The sequence below is a fragment of the Pan troglodytes genome, chromosome 1 (assembly GCF_028858775.2).
Source record: "Pan troglodytes isolate AG18354 chromosome 1, NHGRI_mPanTro3-v2.0_pri, whole genome shotgun sequence".
In the NCBI taxonomy this organism is placed as follows: Eukaryota; Metazoa; Chordata; class Mammalia; order Primates; family Hominidae; genus Pan; species Pan troglodytes.
Genome location: NC_072398.2, coordinates 182,394,541 through 182,413,037, shown reverse-complemented (window position 1 = coordinate 182,413,037; position 18,497 = coordinate 182,394,541). Strand labels below are relative to the sequence as shown.

The window sequence follows — 18,497 nt, the reverse complement described above, 5'->3', positions numbered from 1 at the left end:
TGGAAGGCCTCCATCTGAGTTAGTTCCATTAGTGTCCCTTTGGCCAAAGCAAGTCACCTAGGTATGCCCAACATTAGTGGGGCTAGGAAGAATACTCCACCCACAGCCCTTCCCTGTACTTGAAGCTCCAGACAATTCCAGCTCCTGAAAACAGCATGTTGTGTCATGTCTCTGGGCATTGGCCTAGAATGTCCATTTCATTCTGTGAGTTTCAGCTCACGGGCTCCTCCTCTATGAAGTCATCCCTGTCTAAGGCAGAGTTATGCACTTTCTCCCTAATGTCCCCTCTCTACCTTATGTGTCCTTTCAGGGTACTCTTATTAATAGTAATGTTTGGATGTCCGTTTCTCCATAAGATGGCACTTTTGGAATGCAACAGCCTTTCCTGACTCATTACTGGGTCCTCAGCCACCTTGTATGGGGCCTGGCACAGAAGGAATGCTCAGAAACTTTTTGTTAAACAAATGAGTGAATAATTGAATAAATGAATGGCTAGTGTCTGGTCCTTTTGATTTCAATGTGCTCACCAGCCTCTTTACCTGGACCCACCAGTCTCTGTGTATGCTTTGACCCTGGGCCCATTAGGGTACAGCTCAAAACCCTATGTCTAGGTTATAACAGACCTAAGTCACACTGAATAGAGTCGAAGGTCCTTGACCCATCATCCATACTTGTGGTTGCAGTTTGAGTTCATAGAATGCCTGATCAGGGAAGAATATAGAGACTTCTTCATTCAACTGCACCTTAAGGGAAGAAGCAATGTCTTACTCATCTTCGATTGCCAATGCCCAGCACAGGGCATGTGACAGAGTAGGTGCTTGGTAAATATCTGTTTTGTGTTTTTCACTCTCACACTTTCACAGGTAGAAAAGTGAAAACCCAGAGCGGGAAAATGGAGTTACTGAGTTACACAGGCTGTTTCTGGTAGTCTGGATTCCAGCCTGGTTTCCCTGATTTCCAGGAGCCCAGAACCTAATGGACTGTTTCTACGGCCTTATTTCCTGACACAGACCTAAGGTTACATGAAGTAGGTCCTTACTAACTTCTTCCAAATCCTTCTTAGAACAAATTGATGGGTCACTGGTGGGTCTAAACATGGATAAGTTCATGTTGCTTTAAAGCCATGAAGTCAAAAAGCAGTGTACTGTGGTAGCAAAAGAGCAGGCTTTGGAGGAGGCCGACAGACCTGGGTTTGAGAATCAGGAGAAATACTTGCTATGTGACCTTGGACAAATCCCCTAATTACCTTGAGCATCAATCTGCCCCGCAACCCTCTGCCATCACCAAATGGGACCATAATGCCACTCTTTTGGGGTTGTAGTAAAGATTCATGCTAATATGTGCCATTTACCTAGAACATCTTAATCTCAGGTGGTCAATCACTTACAATGAAGTTGTGTTTTCAAATTGTACTTAAATCTGGCCTGCCGCACTAGCCATCACCTTTGGAGATTGTTTGCCCTTACAAAGACTTCCAGTCTAGATGCCCTGCCATCCTGGTAGTTTAATATTCACTGTGCTGCTGCTCACTGTGGAACAGCCACTGACCATAAAGTTTGACATTTTGAAGATGAAAGTGCTTTGAATTAGTCATGCACATGTGAAGTCATTGTTCCTTCTTGTCCTGCTCTGGAATCTAAAAATGACTTTCAACAGAGCCCAGTAACTTTCCCTCAACAATCACCTTCCGGTGAAGAGGTATGGAGGAGTTTAGGCCAGGTAGAAACTCTCAGTCACTCAGATGAAAACCAAAGCAGAGTGAAGGCAATGTGCACCACATTTGGAGAGAGGGGTCTGTCCTGCCACAGCTTCGCAGTCTGCTGCCTCTTTGAGGAGCAGTAGGGACTGGAGGGCTGTGAGAGGTGGGACAGGGCAGGTGAAATCTCACAGGCAGTCTGGATGTGAGCACAGGAGGAAGAACAGTGCTGTGGAATCCTGGGGCTTTGGGTTCAGAGCTTGGCTATGCCTCATACAAGTTTGGTGACTCCAGGTAAGTTAATATCGTGGGTTAACGTTTTTTTTTTTTACTTGTAAGATATAGTGACTGCTTCATAACGCTGCCATGAGAATTAAAGAAGCTCATAAAGCACTTAGCACAGTATCTGGCACATAGTAGGCAAACAGTAAATCTGTCTCTTCTCTCGAGAGATTCCCAGCTTTCCAAAACTCAGGCGCCTTCCTCATGCTGTAAATGTTGTGCATTCCCAGAATCCCAGACATCCACTCGCACATACTATCACTAAAGTGCTTAGCCAAGGGGATGTGTGCTTGAGATTTTCCAGTCTGCCTTAGTGCGTATAAGTAGGAGTCGACTACAGTCACACTTTCTTATGAGGGAACTCAAAAGAAGAATCCTCTTTTGCTTTAAAACTGGTCATCTGGCTTCGTGTGCCTCTGTAGTGGTGCAGACAGTTCTCCATCCAGGCAATCAGATGGCCTCCCAACCACCTGGTCAGCAGATCCCTGACTTATTGGGATCCCCATGAAGCGAGCACACAGAACTGTAAGGCGTAATAATAGATATCATCCCTTACCAGGAGCCAGTCACGGTGTTAGGTACTGACATGCATTAGCTCATTTAATTCTCACCACAACCCTGAAAAGTTTGTACCATTACATGTATTCAACAGATAAGATATCTGAAGTTCAGAGCAGTGAAGTAACTTGCCCAAAGTCACACAGGGCTTGGAAGTGGCAAAACTAGGATCTGAAACCAGACACGTATGATTTCTGAGTCTGAGTTCCCAACCACTGAGCCACATCAGCTCAAATCCCCGCATTCCTGGCCTTTGCCTGACCCTGCACCACTTAGTTGTCCTGGCTTTCTCCATAGCTGGGCTGAGAGATGTGATAGTCTCAGAGGATGGTGTGAAGGATGCAGTTTACTCACATTTGCCTTGGTGTAGTGTCTAGCTAGACTTCAGACAGCTGCGTGCTTGCACTGTGTTTTGGGACTGTGCCCTTGGCATTCATCAGGGGACACTATGAGAGGCATCCTCATGACACTCATGTTGGCATCTGCTGAAGGAATGCTCTTAAAGCCAGAGGCCACTCCCTCCTACTGGGCCCCCACATGGATTCCCAGGTGAGATGTTTCTTTAAGAGCTCAGGGCTAGGAAATGCCTTTCATTGCTTTATTGTGGCAGGTGCTTTTGTTATAATTTACAAGTGATAAATAAATGAGCAAGCAAATTAAAATAACTGGCCCATGGACACATCCACCAGGATGTCATGTGGGCCTCGGGAGATTACTTTCTCACCACAAACCTTTCCTGTAGGACACACTGGGAACAGAGACTCCTCTGGGCATGCTGACAACCTCTGGCTGTCCCTTAACTCAGTTCACAGTTAATTCAGCCCCTCATCAGACACTCAAACAAGAAGCTACTCTGTCCTCTCTTGGGGAGGCAGAAGTGAGAGACAGTGAACCCCAAAAACAGTTCCTTCAAGGTGAAGGTCAAGTCTCCAATTTATGAAAAGCTCAATAGGTATTACACTATTTGAATCTGAATCTGAACTATGGTATGAGGAATGGGGAAAGTGAAGGAGGGAGAGAGGGAAGGAAGAATTGGAAAAGAACAAAAGAAGGAGGCAGCAGAGTGGGGCTGAAAGGGATATGAGGAAGGACAGGGACTACCGAGCCCCTGCCCAGGTCAGAGGCCACTGTAATAGGCACTGACACAGGTCCCCTCATTCAATCCTCAACATCAGTTAAGGTGTCAGAGCACAAAGCATTGCTCAAGGTCATCGAAGTGGAGAATACTTCATTCTCCACTTAAGAGAGGACAGAGTGGCTTCTTGTTTGAGTTTCTGATACTAAATATGTATTTAGTGCAATGCATTTCCACTATTCGCCTTGAGAGAGGGAGCTAAGGCGGAAGAAAAAGAGAAAAAAAAGTGGAGGAGGTGGGAGGAAAGAAGGGAGGTTGGGTGGGGGGAGAAGATAAAAAGTGGAGAAGGTAAGAGAGGGTGTAATAAAGTTATGTGCAAATTGTGTGCGTGTGTGAGTGTGTGAGTGTGTGTGAGTGTGTGTGTGGGAGAGAGAGAGTCAAATAGAAAGACAAAAAGACAAAAATGAAAACAAAATGGGGACTGAAAGAGGAAAGAGAGATGACCTATAAAGGGAAGAGGAATGCTATGCAGAGAGAGACCTGGGAGAACTGAAGGGGGGGTGCGTCTCCTGTCTCCAGCCCCACAAAGATAGCTCAAGCCCTCCAGAGCATAGGTCTTAGCCCTGACAAAGGACCAGGCTGCCTTCCAATCCTCAATGTGGAAGGGAGCCTCTCACAGCAGCCATGCACCCTGGGGGCCAGGAGAGGGCACTTCAACCTCAGGCAACTGCAACAAAGCCGCAGCTTGTGGTCCCCCAAAGACAAGTGGCAGAGGGAAGGAGCTGGAGAGAGTCCAGACTGTTGCTCAGTTCAGTGGGTTACCAGCCCTGTGGCCAGTATCCTTCTGATGGAGCTAGGTTCTGATGCACATCCCTACTAACACAGGCTGGGAATTAAACTGACTTGGGTCCTCTGTGGCTGCCTCTACACCGGCCCAGCGCCTCCTCTAGGCCCTGCCCCTGCCCCTTCCCTATTCTAGATCTTTCTGTCCAATAGAGCAACATGCTTCCAACTTCTCCCCAGCCCCCTCCTGCTCTTCCCCTTCAACAGGAATCATCCCTTCTTTGAGTCCAGGGTGAAACGGTTTTCAAAATCATTTCTCGCCTACTATGCCATTTGATCTGCCCGGATATTTACAAGGTAGGTGCAGTAGGGAGAGTGGGAAACTGGCACAGATGAAGTGTCAGCTGTCTACATTCACATTAAAAAATTAAAATCACTGGACTTTCCAGTTCTTAAATTCCATGATGAGAACCCAAGTGTCTTAACTCTTTATCATAACATATTTCCTCAACACCAGACTAAGGAGGGCTAATATATGCTGTTTCTGGCAGTGCATCAAATACCAAATCCCAGTCACAGACTGAACCCTGGCTTTAGTCACAGATCTTGACTGTAGACTGAGTCCTGAGACTAATCCTAAGTGAATTTGTCCTGGTAAAAGTTCCAAACTATGCACGTGAGGACAGAGATTTCTACTGGGGTATCAGAGTACTCTGAACACACCTTTAAGAAAGCTGTTATTTAAGAATCTGAAGAACCTCTTAGGAATCTTAAGAACCCTTCATGGAAGTTTCCATGAAACCTATAATCCAAACAGATTTCATCTCTTCTGATAACCTAGGAATTTATTATTCAGATTTCATCCAACTGGGTACTTGGCTAGTAATAATAATAATAAGAGCATCATTTATTGAGTACTTATTATGTTCCAGGTAATCTATTAGGCACCTGAGAATTTGTTTTGCTTCCATCTACTGAAAACAACACTGTGAGGTAAATATAATAATCATTGTTACAGATGGACAAACTGAGGCTCAGAGAGATTAGGTCACTTGCCTAAGTTCACACAACTGGTAAATAGCAGAACCGAGATTTGAACCCAGGTCAGCCTGGCTCCAAAGGCTATGCTTGCTTCATTCTATTATTAACGATGGCATCTGTTATATCTCAGCTATTAGCTTCTCAATCATATGGCTGATTTCTTCAAAGAAAGTGTCTTTTAGTGGAGCAATCAGAGGATTTAATATCAGAAGAAACAAGTTCAAGCTTCTGTGAGGATATTGCCCCACCACCTATGCACTGTTCCACCTGGACAGGCTTCCTCTTAATCCAATTCTGAGTTTCTGTACTTCTAGAGCCTGAGACTGGTCCTGGCTTAGGATACGAACACAGAGACAAAATGCACCTCCTTCTCTGACCCTTGAATTCCTTGTTTGTAAAATAGAGATAATAATACTCATCTCTACGGATTGCTGTGGGGATCAAATGAAATGATGGTTCCGAATACACTTTATACACTGATGAATGCTGTTTATTTCTGGATGGCTTACCCAGGTCTTGGCATTCTGCAGGAGCTTCATAAATACCATAAAAATATGTATATTTTTTTCTTTTCTTTTCTTTTCTTTTTTTTGAACTGACATCCAAGCATCCTTTACCTCCTCTCTCTCTCCTCTCCACTGACTCATGGCCGAAACTGCATGGATTGAGAGCAGTGGTCCTGACCTCCTCCTCCCTCTAAGTTCCAACTTGCATCCCTCCCAGCCACAACTCCCACCTCCTGTCTCTTGAGACACATCAACAAGCCAAGCACGGCCACAACCCCAGCTAAAGGCCCTTGTCTCAGACAGAGTTGGCAGCTGCCTCCTCTTATTGGCAGCACATTTATCATCTTGAGGAAAATATTGATGGATAAGAAATCCCAGACAGGCAGCATGTCTTGGCTGGGCATGCAGCCTGAAGTGAGGTATGAGGTGCTAGTTTTAGCGTCTTTCTGAAAGAAAGGGAGAGTTGGTGCTCCTGTAGAGAATGGCCCTGTGGCCCCAGGGGTCACAGCAAATCCTAAGATGACTGTGTCCTACACGTAGTAGATGTTCAATAAATGTTATATATAAATTAAATAAACCCTTTGAATGAGCCTGAAGGATGGAGGCCCTTTGTCCAAACCCTTCATTTTACAAATGGGATCTCGGGCAGGGTAGTGATTTGCTCGAGATCACAGCAAGTCAGCAGCAGGGACTGGATTAATAAAGTATGTGGCTCATGAATCTCACATCAAAATACTGTCCAATATCCAGTATTCCACTAGGAGATATCCCAAACTTCTGGCCAGAGAGTGTGATCTGACAAACTGGATCTGGGCTCCCGAGGGGAATCAGGAGGAAGGAGATCCTTAGATTTACTTTCAGAGCCGATCTCCCAGGAACACATCCTTTTAAAGATGAAAAGAGTGAGAAGGGCAGGCGGGTGTTACTTGGTAAGGTGCTGTGGCATTTGCTTATGATATGTTCACCTATCTCCAACTGACCCCATTCAACTCATCCTGCCCGCTGCTGCCACAGTGACCTCCAGGCAGCACTGGTGTGGTTGTGGGTCACTGGTGCTTCACTAGCTGGTTCCCATAGCCTTCTCCGGCCTCATTGCCTCTCACTCCCTAACTCACACCCAAGGCCCAGACATGTCCACAGGAGGAAAGCAGCTCTCTGGACTGGGCACAACTAGTCTCTCTGCCTGCAGAGCACTTTACTCCCTCCTCATCCTTCTAGACTTGGTAAAAGTGATGGTGCTTCCTTCCTGCACCTCCTCCCACCCCTTGATCCCCTCAAGGTTAGGTTAGATGCTTCTTTTCTCCATGTCCTGTGTTCCCATCTGTCACAACTGTCCTGCAGTCACTCTCCTGCCCATCTCCTCCACCACCTGGAAACCTCACCATGCATAGGCTACAGCCACTCAGTTCTGCATCCCCAGAAACCAGCACAGGGCCTGGTGGAGCATAGGTGCTCAGTGAGTGTAGCCTTGGATTCCAGACCCTCCCTGTCCTTATCCTCCCCACAAAAGTTCAGAATGGAGCTATCTCCCACTGGCTCTTGTTCTAGCCTCTAGAGCCACAGAGAACAGATCTACACCCTCTGCTTCATGAGAGCTCTTTAGAGCAGGGGTCCTCAAGCCCCTGGCCATGGATTGGTACTGTGGCCTGTTAGGAATCAGTCTGCACCGCAGGAGGTGAGTGGCAGGTGATGGATCATTATGACCTGAGCTCCTCCTCCTGTCAGAACAGCACTGGCATTAGATTCTCACAGGAATGCAAACTCTATTGTGAACTATGCATATGAGGGATGTAGGTTGTGCACTTCTTATAAGAATATAACTGATGCCTGATGATCTGAGGTGGAACAGTTTCATCCTGAAACCATCTCCCCTCCCAACCCTGGTCCATTGAAAATTTTTCTCCCATGAAATCGGTCCCTGGTGCCAAAAAGGTTGGGGACCGCTACTTTAGAGATTTGACCAAAGCAAATATATAGCCCCTAAATGTCTTCTTGCCAAAGAAAATATCCCCAATTATTTTTACCAGTTCCTCATATATCATAGCTTTGGGTAGGGTGACCAACCATCTTTGTTTGCTGAGAACTGTCCTGGTTTTGGCACAGAGTCCTCTGTTTTGGGAAATTCCTCACTCAGTCCCAGGCAAACCAGGGCAGTTGGTGAACCTAGCTTTGTGTTCCCTTTCCAACCTGATGCCTCAGGACCTGTGCACCATTTTATCAATGTTCGACATAGAGTAGGGGCCAGAAATGAACACACAGTTCCCAGGGTCGTTGACATAACAGGGCAAAGAAAGGCCAACACCTCCTTACTCCCCAAATCTATTTCTGTGAATGCAGCCAAAATCAGCTTCAATTCTGGCAGAAGGGTAGTGTGGTGGATGTGGGAGTTGACACATTGCCCTGTTGATCAATATCAAACTTAATAGTGTCAATTAAGATGCCTAAACCATTTTACTGCACAGGAAACCTCATTTCCCCAAATCATTACTTCCAAAGCTGCTTTCGTTTTATTCTTTTTACTCTAAAGGCAGAAATGACTCAATATCTTTGTTCCAATTATTGTCCAATTAAGCCCCCCTCAAATGTTCCAGGCGTTCATGCATTCAACAATTATTTATTAAGCTTCTCCAACATAGCAGACAGTCCCTCTCATTGTCCTTGGACTGATAAAAGTTAGGCCTAAACCTGAAACTGGTTGGAGCTAATCCTGGGTAAAGGGTCTTTCCACTTTTGGGCTCTTCCCACACTTGTGCAATAAGAAGGTGGGAACACAAGTATTATATGCATAAGTTGAAGGGAATATTCATATAGACAAACAGGTTCAAGTTACTTAGGAACCAACCAGGATTTCTTTTGACCATAAGCTAACAGCCATAATCCTGAAACAATATCAACTCTCTTTATCATCGACTTGGTTTCCATGGAGGCTTGCGGGTGCTGCTAGTGAAGGCTGACAGTTATCACTATAAAGAAACTTTACAACTTTGTAATTTGTAGCTCTCTGCTGACAGTAATATTAACAGCATTTCGAATTATGGCCATAAACTTGACAACAGCAGATAAAACCCTTAGAAACCTCATTTTAGGGGATGAGGGAGGCTAGGGGAAGGTAATAACGTTTAGGTTTTCCAGGCCTGGGCAGGAGACATTCAGAAATCAGGGGCACATTTTGATCTGGAGGTGAGAGGCAGTCAGCCCAAGGCAGGGCTCACAACAGGCAGCAGCTCAGCCGGGCACTGCAGAGAGAGAGTCTGGGCAGCATCCAGCAGAGCTGCAACTGGGCTATCAGGGATTGCAAATAGGTCAAACTAGGGACGCTGATCAGAGAGAGGGGTGAGAGTAAGGGCTGACTGGTAGGTCCCAACCTCTGCAGGGTTCAGAAAAGGCTCTTGTCCAACAGGAAATGGATGGAAACTGGGAAGATTACAGAGCAGGGAGGAAGGTTAGATAAAAACCTAACAGGCAGAGTGGAGCGAACACACACTTTGAGCTGGATCAATCTGGATTTTACATTCGCACTCTACCACTAGTAGCTGTGCAGCCTGGGGCATGTAGGTTGATTTTTTTGGGCTTCAATTTCCCTGCTTGTGAAATGGAGATACTATCTCAAAGGCCCAAATCAAATGATTCTCTATGTATCTGGAAATAAACTTAAAGATCACATCATTTCATCTTCTATGCTAAAGATAGGAAAATTAGGACCCAAAGCAGGGAACAGACCTCCTCAAACCTACATCACAAGTTACAGGCAAAGCTGATGCTCTAGTGCAGGGACCTGAGCCTCTTCATGAAGCACATTCTCAATATTATTATTTTTACCATTACTGCTACTATTATTATTAGTCATTCATTCAGCCAGATAGTCAATCAGAAGGATTTATATTTAAAGATCAAACTCTAGCCCATGTCTGTAGGGAGGAGAAAAAAATCAACAGACTTCAGTACAGTTTAGACTTCGGTTCCCAAAACCCTCTGATGGAAGCTTTTTTCACTTATGAATCTTAACAAAGCTTTGACCTTGGGTATGACACACAAGAACTGAGAAGTACCTAGGTATCTTTAGATGCCAACCAATAGGTGAAACTTGACTGCTTCCTACTCTTCTGTCCTCCACCGAAAATTTAGTGAAGGCTCTCTGGCAAGAACAAATATCTAGGCAGTATCCATCCCCAACCACATACAGATGCCGATACTGTTTCTGAACAGCAGAGATCACATAACTCATTGCCTTGTTCTTGATCCAAGTGGATTAGCAGATGTTGGGTGAGGCCTGCTTCCACTTCATTCATTCATTCATTCATTCATTCATTCATTCATTTGCATTCACTGAGTATCTACCTAGTATCAGGCTTTAGCTAGAGAGGTGAAATGATTTAACCAAGTCCACATAGCTTTATGAGGGGGTCAGGGGCAAAAGGTCATCCTGGAACTGGGGTCTTAACTCACAGTCTAGCTTTCTTTTCACCAAGTTATCAAGCAGAAGCCCACCTTGACTGTGTACACCAAGAAAATCTTTTCTTCATTGTGACTTTATAGTACCTCGTAGAAAAATCTATGTTGAGTCTATCCAAAGCCCAGGCCTGTCTCCAGAACGTCAGGCCTTTAGAGCCCTCTGCCAACCAAACTTTTCCATTTGGATTTTACATAAGCCCCTTATATTCAATATATTACATACAGAGCTCAAAATATCCCCCTCTCCAAGCCTTTTCTCCAATAGTCTGTAGCTAAATGATTGGCCTTAACAGCTATCATCTATCATATTGTTTTTTATTTTTATTTTTATTTTTTTTAGATGAAGGCTTGCTCTGTCCCCAAGGCTGGAGTGCAATGGCATGATCTCAGCTCACTGCAACCTCTGCCTCCCGGGTTCAAGTGATTCTTCTATCTCAGCCTTCCAAGTAGCTGGGATTACAGGGGCCCGCCAACAAGTTTGGCTATTTTGTTGTTGTTTTTGTTGTATTTTTAGTACAGATGGCATTTCACCATGTTGGTCAGGCTGGTCTCGAACTCCTGACCTCAAGTGATCCACCTGCCTCAGCCTCCCAAATTGCTGGGATTACAGGCATGAGCCACTGCACCCAGCCCCATATTGTTTTCAAATCAAGAACTGGGCATCTTACTTGACTCTTTCCTCTACCCCGTATCCAAACAATCAGCAAGAATACTCAATCCGGCCAGGCATGGTGGCTCATGCCTGTAATCCCAGCACTTTGGGAGGCTGAGGCGGATGGATCACGAGGTCAGGAGATCGAGACCATCCTGGCTAACATGGTGAAACCCCGTCTCTACTAAAAATACAAAAAAAAAAAAAAAATTAGCCGGGCACGGTGGCAGGCGCCTGTAGTCCCAGCTACTCGGGAGGCTGAGGCAGGAGAATGGCATGAACCTGGGAGGCGGAGCTTGCAGTGAGCCGAGATCGTGCCACTGCACTCCAGCCTGGGCGAAAGTGAGGCTCCGCCTCAAAAAAAAAAAAAAAAAAAGAATACTCAATCCTACCTGTTAGATATTGGAACATGTTAAAATGGGACTTCTAAAATTGTAGTTTCGACTGAGATCTCAAGACTATAGACATCACAGTTCAGAGTGAAGTGTGAAACCACCATGCAGGACTTGCAAAAGTAACCCAGAAAACCAGTTTCACCATCTTTAGCTCACCTTCAGACATGAGAGCCAGTGGAGGGGAATAGTGACCCCAACAGGGGTAAACCATCAGATCACCAGAGGCTTAGGAAGGAACCATAAGCAACTGAACTGAGCAGACACATCTGCTCACATCAACAGAGCTCAAGCACCAGGAGAGGGTGTGTCTAAAGAAGTTCGTGAGGGACTGCCCATGCTGTCTCATGAGAGTACTAGTCCCCTAAGACCTTTCCTGTTCCTTTTCTCCTCTCCCTCATCTTGCTCAACCTTGGAGGAGTAAACAGCTACTGTTACCCAGATTGAGGGGAAAGGCTGGGAAGCCAAGTCAGGGAAACAGAAGTGAGCCAGACCCTAACCCCTTGGTCATATGAGCAGCCTATTTGAGACAGGTCTGAGCTAGAGGATGGGGAGGGTTTTTACTTAGAAGAGGTTTGATGTTTTTGATTGGACCAGACATAGTCATTGCTAAACTGAGACTGTTTTGTGACTAGAATTAATTAGAGAACTTTTAATTTCCTGAGAGTGACTGGAGACTCATGGGGCCTGCCAGAGCTTTTATGTCTCTAGATCTATAATCTCTATCTATCTATCTATAAAGCCAATGGGAGACAAAAAATAAAGTTGTTTCATAATTGCACCTTGTGAGTACTGCCTGTTCAATGTACCTGTTACATATTTCACAAATCTTTCTCTTTCTCTCCATGGTCTGGCTCTGCCTATATTTACTAATCACCTGCTGCTTCTGGCCCAGCCCCAGCTACCCTCCAATCCTTTGGATGTAGCATCCTCTCTCTGGCATCTGGGTTCTCCCCTGTACTTCTCCCTCTGCATTCCATTCATCCTAGAAGTCTGAGCCCTAGTTTCTCTTCCTCCACGAAGCCTTTCTTCCGACTCCCTCCTGCACCACCCCAGCTGGGTTAGGTGACTCCCACTGCTTCCCCAACCAGCAGAGTTCCCCTCTGCCAGAACTTTTATCCCTCTGTGATGCTATTGTCTCTTTACCTTTCTCCCTCCCCTCAAAACTGTCTTCATCTTGAAAGCAGAGACCAAGCTTTTTTCATCTGTCTTTTTCTAGTGTCTAATGTGTTTGGTTGGATGGATGAGTAAATAAACGATAGCTTCAATGTCTGATGTAGGCTTCAGAGGATGCAGTGCAAGGCATATATGGGCTCTGAAATGAGACTAACCCAATTAACTGAATTTGATATCTCAGCATCTTCTCTTGACCACATCAGCCATACCCTTCCCCTTAAGAGCCAGCATTTTCTTATTTCATTGTGTCCACAGCTACAAGCCTGGGTGGAAACCAGTCTGCTCAGGACCCAAGGTCTCTGTTCCCAATGTTTTTCTCATCCATTATGTCAAAGAGCTATTTCCTCTTGGCTTGTAACCAGACTATAAACAAATGCCAGATAAGCTCTGGGTTACTTTATGATTCCAGTTTAGCCTTTCTCTCCCTCTTTTTCAAATCGTTTGAACAGAGCATATTTATTACTTGGCAGGCCAGTAAAATGTAAATAGGGTTTCCTGAAGAATGGTTCAAAATTCGTAGGAATTTATCATTTCACAAAAACAACAAATGACAGGAAGGAAAGGCAAGGGACCTAATATTTAATGGCACAGACTATATGCCCGGTGATTTATCTGCACGCATTCTCCCATGCAGCCCTAACAACAATCCTGTGATGTAAATAATCTTCCTCACTTTACAGATGAAGAAACTGAGGTTCAGAGTGGTTAAATATGGGATTAGGGTCTCAGCGAGAATGACGCAAAAGAGAACTCACACCTAGGACTCTGACACCAGCGCTGTATTCTTGACACAGCATGGACAGGAGAGAGGCCAAGAGGCCACCGGCCATGGCAGAAGCCTCTGAGGATGTCTCTCTTTTAGGTTCTGTTGAAAGCTATGGGCCTTCCTCCCAAAAAATGAACTCTGCATATTTACTCACAGCTTTGCATACATTTTAGATGGTTCACAGGGTTTTGTTGAAGCCATCTGTAAGCCCCTCAATTAAGAACCCCTAAACTAAAAGAATGAAGGTAGCTATTGGTTGGGCCTGACTAGCTGCCCGGAACACTTTTGTATTGATTTTACCTATTAAATTAGAAACTCTTATGTTCATGGAATCACTGAATATTAAAGCTCAATAAAAAAGTATGCATTATTGATAACATGGAATATTGATAATCCATGGATTATTGATCCAATTAATCTAAGCATGGAATTATATAACTTATATTTTAGAATCAGGAACATCTTAGAATGTCAGAGCTGGAAGGAACTAGAATAGTGATCAAGTCCACACATAATTTTATTCCACAAAACTCTGATGGGTAGGAAGTATTACACACACAGGCTGAGAGAGGGGACAAGACTTGCTGGAGGCAACCCGTAATAGCGTGGAGTCAGAATTCAAATACTAGTTGCTAGTTCCAAAGCCAGATTGTCAAGTTAAAGACTCAACCAACAGAAGGAAAGCCATGTAGTCTGCATGGGGCTGAGACAAGTCAAGACAAGAACATTTGTTGATTACCTACCAGATGCCAGGCAGTACCAGGAGAATGCAGATATAGTGCCTTATTTCACCCTCCCAATAACCATGCAAAGTGAGTACTATTTTTATTTTACAAATCGGGAAACAGATTCAGAGTGGTGAGATAACCAGTACAAGGTCACACAGCCAGGTAAGCACCAACCACCATGTCCATTTATTTATTTCCCAGATATAGTAGAGAAGGGAAGTCAGAGAGCAAAACCCTGGTCATGTTTGGCTGGTGCTTTTCCAAGGAGAAGAACTGAACCAATGGACACATATGCTCTGGTCTGTGGAGCGATGGACACTATTCTGGACCTAGATGAAATATCCCTTGGGATTCTCTGCAGCCCCAGCCCTTCCTGATGTTATACTCATCCAGTATCCTCTAGCTAATTAGTCTGGCCTCCATGATACTAGGAAGGGGGCACCCTGGATGACAGAAACAAGAAACTCCATCAGTGGAACGGCACATCTCCCACTGTGTGAATCAGTCACTGTTCTGCGGTCAAGGCAAGACCCTCAACTGTGATGACCCCACCAATGCTCTTTGCCCTACAAACCCTAAAAACAGCTGCTGATTTCTTGCTATAACAGCCCTATCTATCTTCTTTCACACAGACAGTGGTCCTCATTCACATTCACATAAACCTTTTCAATGTCACTTAATATTTAGTTCACAGTGCACACTCACAAAAGCTATTTCCTTTAACCTCACTGCAACTCGGTGAGGTTAAGTATTATTATGTCCTCCTGCTACAGATTAGGAAACTAATCTGAGGCCCAGTGAGGTTATACAACTCGCCCAAGGTGACACGTCTAGTAAGTGGGTGAGCCTAGGATTCAAACCCAGATATGTCTGAATCGAAAGTTTGTTCTGTTTGCATAATACCACATCTATACTTTAAATAAATATCTCTATTTAATTCCCACAGCAGAGGTTAGACAAGTGTGAAGGTCCTTGGTCCCTTTGTAATGGTGAGGAAGCTCACCTCAGACAGGTTACAGGACTTGCTGAAGGGTGCTCTCACGGATGATGTCGGTGCTGTCATCAGAATCCAGGTCTCCTGATTCCTAGTCTAGAGGACATTTTCTCCCAGACCATATTGCCTTTCCCATCAGACCATGTAATTTCTTTTTATGATTGGGACATGGAGCCAGCAGCCAACAAAGATCACAATCTGTCTCCCTGAAGTCTCCCTCTGTTATGAAATGAGAGTTTTTTTTTTTTTTTTTTAAGTATTTCAAACAGAACCCAGGTTAAATCACCCTTGCATGCATTGAATTGGCCTGAGCTTCCCTGGTGCAGTTTGTTTCCTCTTCTCATCCTCTAGAGGACAGAACAAGGCAGGGTAGGTCCATCAGTATCATGACCTGCTCAGCTCGTGCACAGCCTCTCTACTCACCTTAACCCCTTCCAATCACGAGCTCCCATTCCCTGTCGCCACTCCCAAATAGCCAATTACCAAGTCTTCTCAGTTCCACATTCTAAGTATTCTACAGTCACCACTCTGGTCTTGGCCTGGATTATTTCTCACCTGGATTTTTATAACAGCCTCCTAATGCATGTCCCTGTCTACAATACTGGCCCCCTCGAATCTGTCCTTCCATTGTCTACATTCAAGATCAAACTTCTTACATCTTTCCACTTCAGACTTATCATTGAGTCCGAAGTCCTTCAGCCATAAGGGACCACTTACAGCTTCTGCCCATACCTTCTGTACTCCCCTCTCTGTCTACCACATCCTCCCTTCTCCCTTCAACAACACCCTCACCCAGTTTGACTAGTTCATATTAAAAACTCAGTTTAGGCCGGGCGCAGTGGCTTACACCTGTAATCTCAGCACTTTGGGAGGCCGAAGCAGGTGGATCACGAGGTCAGAAGTTTGAGACCAGCCTGACCAACATGGTAAAACCCCATCTCTGCTAAAAATACAAAAATTAGCCAGACATGGTGGCGCACACCTGTAATCCCAGCTACTCAGGAGGCTGAGGCAGGGGAATCGCTTGAACCCAGGAGGCAGAAGTTGCAGTGAGCTGAGATCATGCCACTACACTCTAGCCTGGGTGACAGAGTGAGACTCCATCTCAAAAACAAACAAACAAAAAATCTCAGTTTAGATGTCTCTTTTCCTGGGAAATCTTCCCTGACTCCCAGGACTGTGTGTGAGTTCCCTCTTTCCCCCATGTAAAGACATTCTTGTCATTAGTATGTTCTCTGTTACATTCCCTGTGCCTAGAACTTTACCTGACCTATGACAGGCACTCAATATATACTTGTCAAATGAAAATGTCCCAGAGCCTTCTGGAATTCCTCCACCAGAATTTATCACATACATTGTAATTATCTCTTTCCTTTTCTGTCTCCCCAAGAAGACTGAAAGTTCTGTGAGTCAGGAATCATGCCTTTTTATTCAGTATTTTACCCTAGGTGCCTTTTATGATTCCTGGTATGTACTAATGGTGTGTTTACTTTTGATAAATGAGTGTTGGCTGTTGAGGGGTGGAAACCTTGGGCCTGAACCAAGGGTGGGCTTTCTACTAAGAAATACATTTTCTCTAAGACAGAAGCATGTCAGAAGTGCTAAGAAAAGGTAGCAGAGCCTGTCAGATTGGACAGCAAAAAACAACAAACTAAGGGCAGGCCTCCTCTGGAGGGACCCTCATCTCACTATGAATAAGGGTTGCAGAATCCCCTTTAGTGCACAAGCTCAAACTCTTATTCCAGGCAGCTCTCTGTCCCTTTGCCATAATATTATGGGAGAGCAAAGCAAGTACAATGTGGAATGAGGCATATGCATGTGTTATAGGAGTTAGCAGATTCTGGAGAAGGCATAGGCCATATACATCATCTAATGTGTGTATGGGGCATGAAGAGGGGCAATGTGGCACATAACAGGTGGCCAGGACTTTGGAACCCACAGACCCTCTTCCTCAGAGCAGAGCCTACTCCCTTGGCCTTGCTGAGTCAGGTGGGTATTAAAGCAGACTGCAAGATGACCCTCAGTCTTGATGACTGTACATAGGGAACTCTCAGTTCCAATCATAATATCTCTGTGTCCAACAGGATGTGGAACATTGCTCTAACACCTGGCCTACCCCCTGACAGCCCCTCCTTCTAGGGCCATTGCCCTACTTCCAATGTTCCTGGCAAGGTACCTGGACACCATACCCCCAACCCTCCCAAACACACATACAAACAGAGCCACTAAGTTGCAGTTGGCTGGTGGGACTAGCCCTAAGTCATGCCACTTTCAGAAAAGATGTTTTTCTGCACAGAGGAATTCCATAAACACTCACCAAGGGTTGAAAAAATGCTAAAAGAGCACTTCTACCTCCAGGGAGGGGGAATTTGCAGAAATACAGAGTTCATTTCATCTAAAGTTCCTTCCTCCTCCCTCCACTTCTCTGAGAAAACTAAGTGTTAGGAAAGGAGACATAGATCAACCCGAAAACAAAGGATCAAGGAAAGCAGAATCTGCCACGATCTGTTACAGCTCTGATGCAGTGACCTTGATATTAAAATCAACACTCGGGAAACTAGAGTTACTACCTAATCCTTAAAAAATTAGGCAAACTAGAAAATAACTTCTAATTTCATCATGGAAGGCTTTGGAGTTTTCAGAGAAATTTTATGAAGAAACTAAGAGGAAAAGGAATTTGTCAAAGGAAATGCAAAGGCAGAGAGAAAGATGCACAGAGGATGAGAGGGGAAAGACAAGGAAGACAGAAGACAGGCAAAGAGGAGAGAAAGAGAGAAAAGGAGGATGGGATGAGAGAGAGGACAGAAAGGAGGGGAGAAGGGGGAAAAAGAAGTAAGGAAAGAGAAGCACAGGACAGGTGAGGAGGGAGGAGGAGGGCATAGAAGGAGAGGGAACAAGGGTGAGAAAAATAAGTAGAAGGGGAAATAGTGAGTAGAGGGAAGAGAAAGTGGGAGAGGATAGGTTAGACGAAAGATGAAAAGAGAAAATATGTTTTTGTATGTTCAGGGTTAGAAGGAGTCAAGATCATCAAGCTCTTCCTCAGCAACCCTGGGGGTGGTCATCCAGCCTGTGGACTTGCATAGCTTAGATGGCAGAAGACTCACTGCATCATGAGAGAAGAGAGGGGAGAGAGACGGAAGCAGAGTAAGATATGGGCAGGCCATGGGTCCGGCTGGCCTGGGAAAGATTTGGAGCATGGCAATTGGGGCAGGAGTATCATACTAAGGGCTGAGGCAAACTGGACAATCCAAAGACGCCACCAGAAGAAGAAGCACCTCCATCCTCACCTGAGAGTCTCAGCCCTTACCTGAGCTGGGGGCCTAATTCCTGACCTGTCAGACTTGGATACTCTCGGCTGGATGAGGGCTGGCCCAAGGCTGGGTGGGGACTAAGGAT

General features: G+C 45.1%; 1 protein-coding gene across 14 annotated transcripts in view; it reads right to left on the bottom strand.

Moving 5' to 3' along the window:
• The window catches only part of AGBL4 (AGBL carboxypeptidase 4), a 1,457,272-nt gene that overhangs the window by 46,074 nt on the left and 1,392,701 nt on the right, over positions 1 to 18,497 (bottom strand). The gene's annotated exons all lie outside the window — the stretch shown is intronic.